This window comes from Podarcis erhardii, assembly GCF_964252035.2.
Source record: "Podarcis erhardii genome assembly, chromosome: 1".
Taxonomy (NCBI): Eukaryota; Metazoa; Chordata; class Lepidosauria; order Squamata; family Lacertidae; genus Podarcis; species Podarcis erhardii.
The window spans coordinates 125,064,124-125,072,817 of NC_138497.1; the positions used below are offsets into that span (position 1 = coordinate 125,064,124).

At 46.9% G+C, this 8,694-nt stretch overlaps 1 long non-coding RNA gene across 1 annotated transcript; it reads right to left on the reverse strand.

Moving 5' to 3' along the window:
• Window positions 1–6,071: 6,071 nt before the first annotated feature.
• Window positions 6,072–7,735, reverse strand: LOC309335856. The gene is made up of 3 exons (XR_014153777.1): window positions 7,638–7,735; window positions 7,335–7,542; window positions 6,072–6,218 (listed from the first exon to the last, which is right to left on the reverse strand). It is a non-coding gene; the product is annotated as an uncharacterized lncRNA (long non-coding RNA).
• Between the last annotated feature and the right edge of the window lie 959 nt (window positions 7,736–8,694).

Consider the following 8,694-nt stretch of genomic DNA (forward strand, 5'->3'; position numbering starts at 1 on the left):
CACAGGCCTGAAATCAATCCGTAACGTTACAGCCACACTTAGCGCCAAAGTGTTGTACCTTGGTTCTCAAACACCCAGAAAACCCAGAAGTAAGTGTTCCCATTTTCAAATGTTTTTCGAAAGCCAAACATCCAATGCGGCTGTCGGCTATTGTTTCCGGGGCACCTGCACCAATCAGAAGCCGCGCCTTGGTTTTCGAATATTTCAGAAGTCAAACGGACTTCCGGAACGGATTACGTTCGAGAACCAAGGTACCGCTGTATTTGGCACTTTTGGTTTTGCTATTTATTTTGTGTTTTTGTTTTTGAGGCTTTTTCGGTTAATTTGTTTTTGTGAGTGTGTGGAATCCAGTTCAGCTGATTGATTGATTGTGTGACTGTGGAAATGGATAAAAGTCCCCCCTCCAAACAATGATGATCATCAGATGAAGTAAGATTTTTTTAAAAAATAAAAAAATCTACAATACTGTGTTATTTATTTTATAGTACAGTACATTGATTATTGCTTTCATTTTATGGATCAATGGTCTCATTAGAGTGTAAAATTCATGTTAAATTGCTGTTTTAGGGGTTGTTTTTAAAAGTCTGAAATGGATCAATCCATTTTGCATTACTTTCTATGGGAAAGTGTGCCTTGGTTTTGGAACGGACTTCTGGAATGGATTACGTTTGAGAACCAAGGTACCACTGTACATGTATGAAAGCACCCACTACTAACATTAGCAACCTGTCCAATGCCCTGAAGTCCTCTGCACATCTTAGTCAAAGCTTAATGTAGCATACAGACATTTGGGGAGCTGTCAGGACTATTCACAGATTCTGTTAAATCCCAGCTCCAATTCACCTGGAACTCCACCTCTGAAATTAATTGTCAGGGACTGGACTGAGGAGGAATGGTGAGGGCCATCCCCTGCTTCTCCTGAACCTTCCCAAGGACAGGAGGACATCATAGATTTAGAACAGTGGTTTGCAGAAGGGCATAGTTCAGAAGCTGCAGAGGGGAGAACCTGGGAAATATTGGAAGAGGAACAGCAGGAAGAAGAAGCACCAGGAGAGAGACAGCTGACAGACTCGGTGTCTTTGGAAAGCATTCCTGACCCCGCCTCCCAAAACTAGGCGGGCATTGAGGGTGGTAGAACAGAAAGCTCAGCGACAGAAAGCTCAGATTAGCTGATGTAGGGGTGACGTGGATTAGTAGAGATGGAGGGGTGGGACTTTGCTTGGAGTAACACAGTTTCTAGAGAGAGACACATTCCTTTGTCTCTTGCTGTGATTACTGAATAAACTTATTGCTGGTAAGAGACACAGGTGGCGCTGTGGGTTAAACCACAGAGCCTAGGATCTGCCGATCAGAAGGTCGCCGGTTCGAATCCCCATGATGGGGTGAGCTCCCATTGCTCGGTCCCTGCTCCTGCCAACCTAGCAGTTCGAAAGCGCGTCAAAGTGCAAGTAGATAAATAGGTAGCGCTCCGGCGGGAAGGTATACGGTGTTTCCATGTGCTGCTCTGGTTCACCAGAAGTGGCTTAGTCATGCTGGCCACATGACCCGGAAGCTGTACAAAGGCTCCCTTGGCCAGTAAAGCGAGATGAGCGCCGCAATCCCAGAGTCAGTTACGACTGGACCTAATTGTCTGGGGTCCCTTTACCTTTTAAATGGTAAGAACTCTCCTTTTCTTTTATCTGCATCTTTTATTGCCACCAGGGGAGGGATCTGATTCCCCAAGACTGACATTAATCCACATTCATTAGGAGCATGTGGCTCAAAATAGGATATAGTTTGGCTGTTTTCTATGGCACAAAACATAACAAAGATTGAGAAGACTGACATAGGAACATAGAAACAGAGAAACTAGGAGCATTTTCTAGTCCTACCTGTAGACATGGGATACCCTTGGCATGCAACATAGATACTCTACCTTTAAGCTATGGTCCATATAGAAGTTACACACATAGATGAAGCATAACTGTTTCATGTATAGTTTAGCACTGAGAAATTTCAAAGTCTTGTGTGATAGCAGAAGTCATTCCATAGCAAATTTGCACTCCCAGGGTGGTAGCAAATGTGCACACAACCTGTTCTTGAGACGGAGCAGAGTCTTGTTGGAAAATCAACATGCTGATTTGATTCAATGAAAGAAAATAAATAAATAGCACACACACACCCCACACCCTTGCTAACATTCAGGCTCAATAGTGATCCCGAAAGGGAACATATCACGATGTATAAACTGTGAACTCTTTTTTAAAAATATGTTTTTAATTAAAAATGTCACTTACGAGATGCCAGCTGGTGAATATTGTTTTGCTGGTGTATGACATCCTCTCTGACACCCACAGCATGGTACCTCCTTGCCAAACTGTATGCCAGGCTCCCATAATGCCAATCGCTCAAATGTTGACATTTCCGAAAAATGGTGGACACGAACCGGAGGCTTGGAAAAGCTGTTTAACTTTGCAGTTTCCAACAGAAAATAGTGTTCTGCACCATGGGAGCCTATACTGTATTTGTGCCGAAAGACAAATAAAATCCATCTCTATTAAATGCTATTTACCGTATTTTTTGCACCATAACACTCACTTTTTTCCTCCTAGAAAGTAAGGGGAAATGTCTGTGCGTGTTATGGAGCAAATGCCTGCGGGTGGCGGGGGGGATCTGCTGCAGTCGTGAGCAGAGGATCCATGGTTCCCCTTCCTTCCCTCCTCCGTGGTTACAAAGCATGGATCCACATGGATCCTCAGGATTTTTGCATTGGGCTACTCCAAACTCACTGTCAGATCACATGTCTGTGGCCACAGCATGAACCACAAAAATCATATATCCACTATTTCGTTTAGTTTTTTTTTCTTGTTTTCCTCCTCTAAAAACTACGTGCCTGTTATGGTCTGGTGCGTGTTATAGAGCGAAAAATACGGTATTTAAATGCTATTTTACTAATTTGGAATGCTGTGTAGCCCTTGGCAGATATTTTGTATGGGTACATTCCAGACCGACTCCAGGATGGTTGAGTTCATTGGCAGTGTATGATCTGATGAATCCCAAGCAGCCATGACTGTGGTCAGCATTGTGATTTCCCCCAAATATGGTCTCCAGAAGTGCAATTGTCCCATGGTATTGTGGGTAAAAACAACCACACATGACAAAGCATGATGGCTGTTATGTTTTGAAGTCAGCACCAGGTTTTGTTTTGTTTTGTTTACCCACAGTGTAATGGATTGACAAAACATCCAGGGCATTGCATTTTGGAAAATCTAAGATGTTGGCCACAGCTGTGCTTACTGGGAACCCAGAACAATCACCCTGGAAGAGACCATCATTGGCAGTGGATCCTGGCAGACCTGACACCAAGAGCCCCGAGACTCATTGTGACCCCTCCCAGGCCCAGCCTGCTACCCACTCACTCATCGCAGGCACTGGCGGAGGAATGGGGGTGGGGTGGGGGGAGTGTACCCCCCCAGCACTATTGGGGAGGGGAGTACCATCGTGGCTGCCCCCCGGACATGCACTGTGCACCTCCCGCTGCGTGACACATGCCACGCCCCCACAGACAGCATGCCATGCCCCGAGACGCACGCCAGCTATGCTCCCGCCTGCTCTCCACCCCTGGTGCCAGAGCGTGCAACTTCACCACTGGTTGCAGGGTCCAGTTCCCATTGGCAGCTGCTGGCTAGCCATTCACCTCCACCTTCCAGCTTCCTACTTCCTGTGGGCTCTGAGACAGGGCCAAGGAGATGCTTATTCTCAGAGAATAATTCTGGGTGAGGAGGCCAGGCGTAGACATGCACTGCTATGGATTTCCACAGCAGTGAGAAAGGCTTTTAAAACTTTTAAATCCTAATTTAGAATTCTAAACCCTAAATTAGAATTTAGGTTGAAGCAGTGCTATTTTTCTAGAAAAAGAGGTGCCAGATCTCACCATGAACACCTTCCCTGTTCTCTTATAATGGCAATGGCGCCCACCAGAGAGGTGCCAGAACTGAGTTCTGCTGAGTTCTAGCTAAGGAAAAAAGAAAAAGCCCTGGGTTTAAGAATGTGGATCAAATCCTCTGACATAACCCGTGTCTTGTTTTCTAGTATGAGTAAAATGTAATTTGATGGGAAAATCCCTTTGCTGACATACTTGTAGACTTGGGTCCATCAGCTTATAGCAATTTCATCTACCCTAAGTTATCGCAGGCTAAGTAACAGGTATAGACAATGCTATTCTTCTTCGGGGGAGGGAGAAAGGTGTGGGCACTGCATACCCTTGAGTACCCCCAGAAAAACACGGGTAGCTCTGTGGTCTAAACCACAGAGCCTAGGGCTTGCCGATCAGAAGGTCGGCGGTTCGAATCCACACAACGGGGTGAGCTCCCATTGCTTGGTCCCAGCTCCTGCCAACCTAGCTGTTCAAAAGCACATCAAGTGCAATTAGATAAATAGGTACCGCTCCGGTGGGAAGGTAAATGGCATTTCCATGCGCTGCTCTGGTTCTCCAGAAGCGGCTTAGTCATGCTGGCCACATGATCCAGAAGCTGTACGCCGGCTCCCTTGGCCGATAAAGCGAGATGAGCGCCGCAACCCCAGAGTAGTCCGCGACTGGACTTAATGGTCAGGGGTCCCTTTACCTTTACCTTTATGGGGAGGGGAAAACGTAAAGTAACAAACATGTGCGTTTTACCCAATGTGCCACATACTATAGAAGCATAGTTAAGGATCTGAACTATAGAGTGGACAGTTTTCACTGCACACATGGTCCCCCAAACTTTGAAAGCGGATTCTAGTTATGAAGACGCTATCCAGAAACTGCAAGAGAGGTTGGTCAGTGAATTAGCTGATATGTTTCTGCCCTTCCATCTAGCCTCAATCCCTTTTGAGGAGATTTGGAGCATTTGGTCTCCATGCAGCTCATTAAGTTTCCTTCAGCTTCTCTCTCTATTGAACTCCTTTTCAAATCCCTAATGGCCGAGATGGCACCATTTTGTTGCATCTACTCCCAATTAATCTGACGCCTCCTTTTTTCTATCTTTTTCAGGGGTCTGCCCTCACTAGCCCCCGGGGTCCGCAAAAGGTCTTCACCCTGTTACAAGCCTTTAACTGGCTTGCCAATAGGAATAAATGAATCTGACAAGATTTTGAAGTTGCATTGCTAAATGGGGGAGAACGGGAGCCGTTTGTGAAAATGGATCTCTGCAAAAACAGACCAGAGGCTTGCTGAGAAACAAAGACTCGTGGATTTTATCAGACTTGACACCCGCAAAACAATTTAATTAACTCTCTTGTATATAAATAGTACATGGGTTAGCCAACATGGAGCACTCCATATGTTAGGTAAAAGGAAAGGGTAAAGGGACCCCTGACAGTTACGTCCAGTCGCGAATGACTCTGGGGTTACGGCGCTCATCTCGCTTTACAGGCTGAGGGAGATGCCGTTTGTCCGCTCCGCAGACAGTTTTTCTGGGTCATGTGGCCAGCATGACTAAGCCGCTTCTGGTGCAATGGAACACCGGCACCAGACCAGCACACGGAAACACCATTTACCTTCCAGCCGGAGTGGTACCTATTTATCTACTTGCGCTTTGACATGCTTTTAAAATGCTAGGTTGGCAGGAACAGTGACCAAGCAACAGGAGCTCACCCTGTCGTGGGGATTCGAACCACTGACCTTTCAATCGGCAAGCCCAAGGCTCAGCGGTTTAGACCACAGCGCCACCCACATCCCTACTCCAGATGTTAGTAGACTACAATTCCCATCATCCCTGAACCTTGCCCTTGCTGGTTGAGGAAAATGGGAATGGAATTACAGCATCTAGAAGGCATCTTGTTGGTTACCAATTGTATAGTGCAGGCAAGTCCAGCACATAAGAGGTTGTGATCTACTCCCAGTATAAAATAACTGGCACTGATCTACACATTGTCATTGGAGGGAGGAGGCGCATATGGGAAGAGGAAGAGGAAGGCTTGCTTGGCAACCTCTCACTATGATCAACTCCCTCCTGGAAACCTATGTCCCCACTGTGGAAGGACGTGTGGATCCAGAATTGGCCTCCACAGTCACTTAAAACCGTGCTTATGAAAGACAATCTTACTCGGCTACGAGTGATCGCCAAAGAAGAACAGACAATGTCATTTTCAGAATTTAGTTCATGGAGAAGGCAGCAGCACTGTTTGTATCTAGTCGAGGAAGCTGGTGAATAACAGGTCAGCCGCCAGCTGCACTGTTAACTCTGAAAACTGGCACTCTAAATAGCAAAGCACAAAGATCATCAATTCAACACAGTGTTATAATACTGAGCTCAGCATTTTGCTTCATCAACAGCTCCCCTCCCCGGCACAGCACCTTTTTTTCTCTTCTGGTTTATGACTGAATTCTAGTACATGAACAACCCATTAAGCTCCAACACCTGCAGTGCCTTTATCTGAAGAACACTTCATCATGTAATACGCCACATGTATAATAGCATTGTGGTGGCGCTAAAGGAAAGAATAGTGCCGGTGAATTTATTTAAGGTCGGGAAAGCAAAGTGGCTGGGCTGTGTGATTTCCGCACCCTTGACTACAACCTTAGAAATCAATCAGCATTTCTACTCTTTATGCAAATTTTTATTAATCATGAATAGGACGAGGGACCACCCTGACACTGCGTGCGACTTGCAATACAGTGTTGTCTTGCTGTAGGAAGACGGCGTAATATTATAGCTAAGAGCAAGGAGCAAGGAAACCTCCCGTTCAAGTTTCTCCTCTGGAATGGACGTGTTTGGTGGTTATTGGAAAGCCTCTCACTTCGTTCCCCTCCCATTCACCTGCCTTACAGGGTTGTTGTTACTGACAGCGCCATCTTACCAATAGGTGCTAGGGGTGCAGGGCACCTGGGCACCGGGCTCGCAGGGGTACCAGGTCGAGAGTCCGGGGTCGAGATTTGGAGTCCGGGGATTGGGAATAGCCAACAGCTGCTGCCTAGTGGAGAAGAGCCCATCAGAGTACCACAGCTCTTCTGCTGTGGGCAAGCTCCGCCCTCCTGCGTGCCTGGGATTGGCGGGCCACCGAGAGGCCCACCCAGCACATGCTGCTCACATGAGCCTTGGGCTCAACTGCTGTTGTGCTGGCTCTGCTTGCCCACCCCACCCCCAGGCGCTCGGCTCCGGCCTTGCTCTGCTGCCACCGCTGCTGCCTCGGGCTCCTGTGTTGTAGCTGAGGTGGCCAACAACTCCCCCCCCCTAAAAAAGGGTCGACAACTCTGGGAAACTGGGGGGGGGGGGATGCCAGACAGATCTTTGCACCCCGGCTCCGCATATGCTTAAGACAGCCCTGGTCATTGTTCATCATTGTTCTGGGCCTGGAACATCAAAAATTGTTACATCAATAATGGTTTTCATGAATGCCCTCATGAATTCTGCATGAATGTTCCATAGATGAAGTGGAAGCAATGTCTAAATACCATTTATTCTTGATGAACAGTGCAATTCCAGAAAAATGATCCAAAGGTACGAGGTCATCTTGCTGAACCTAAGCAGATCTGGGTGTGGTCACTGCTTGGAGAACACCAGAGAATCATCTGTATTCTATCTTAAAATAAGAACAGAAGACTGTAAATACATCTGTATCAGTATTGATAAGACACTTCATGAACATTTCCACTGATGTTCCTATGGCAAAGTTACCATGTTCATATTGGGGTTGGATGGGCCAGCATATTTCCTTTCTATATCAATTTGGCATATCTTCATATGTCTGTCCTAACAGATTTCTGCACTGATCTAAAAGAAAATTCATACACAATTACGATTTTTCTCAGAACGTTTTCTAATTTTTTAATCCTAGAAAACTCACTGCTGCAAATGTCAGGGAAAAGAGGGCACTTTTTATCATATGTGGTGGAATGGTAAAAAAGATAAGTATGGGAAGTGATATATAATGAATTTTTAAAAACGTTTAAAATAGCGTTTGCATGGACAGGCGGAGTCCCCAGATCCCGAGTGGTCCCCCCCCATCATGTGGAATAACGACTCTAGACAACGTGCTATGGGATTAAATTGGCCACAACTTTATTAAATTTCAAATGTGGGTAGACCTTCGCTCAGGCATTGGGCGTTCTCCCTCCCCAGTCCCCAGCCGGGGACCGAGGGAGCATCAGAGATATCCAGTGTGTGTGTGTGGGGGGGATGGGCCGGCTCTGGAGAACATATGTTCAAGCAGAGATAGCCGCCCCCGTTACTCTGCCGCCGCAGGAGAGAGCAATGACGACCTTTTGGCGTACGGCCAAAGCCTCCCTTCAGAAACCCCTTTAACGGGGAACCCTGGTATCGCCGCCGCAAAGAGGAAGATGGACTAAAGGATTCCGCCCAAGGCCTGATACCGCCAAAGTTGTGACGTTTTGCTACGGGAAAGGCGAAACCTGCCAATGCAGGGAAATTCCTTTCCAGCCCTTTAACAGCGACCTTAACGTAGCAGCGCCCGCATACCTGTGGAGAAAGGTTAACCTGCAACCTATGAAGAAAAGTTAACCTTCAAAATAAGACCTTAACTGAGGGTGGGTAGGGTGGGAGAAGCTCTGGAGCCAAGTGAGGATTCCCAGGTAAGATCCTCCCTCTATTGTGTGGGCAGGTAATCCCTCCCCTACCTGGCCTGGTTTCCCTGGCAACGCTTCCCCCAGGTGGGATTGGACAACTCACTGAGGTAGGCGGGGACCTCCAGGTATCCCACCTGAGGGAAGGCAAA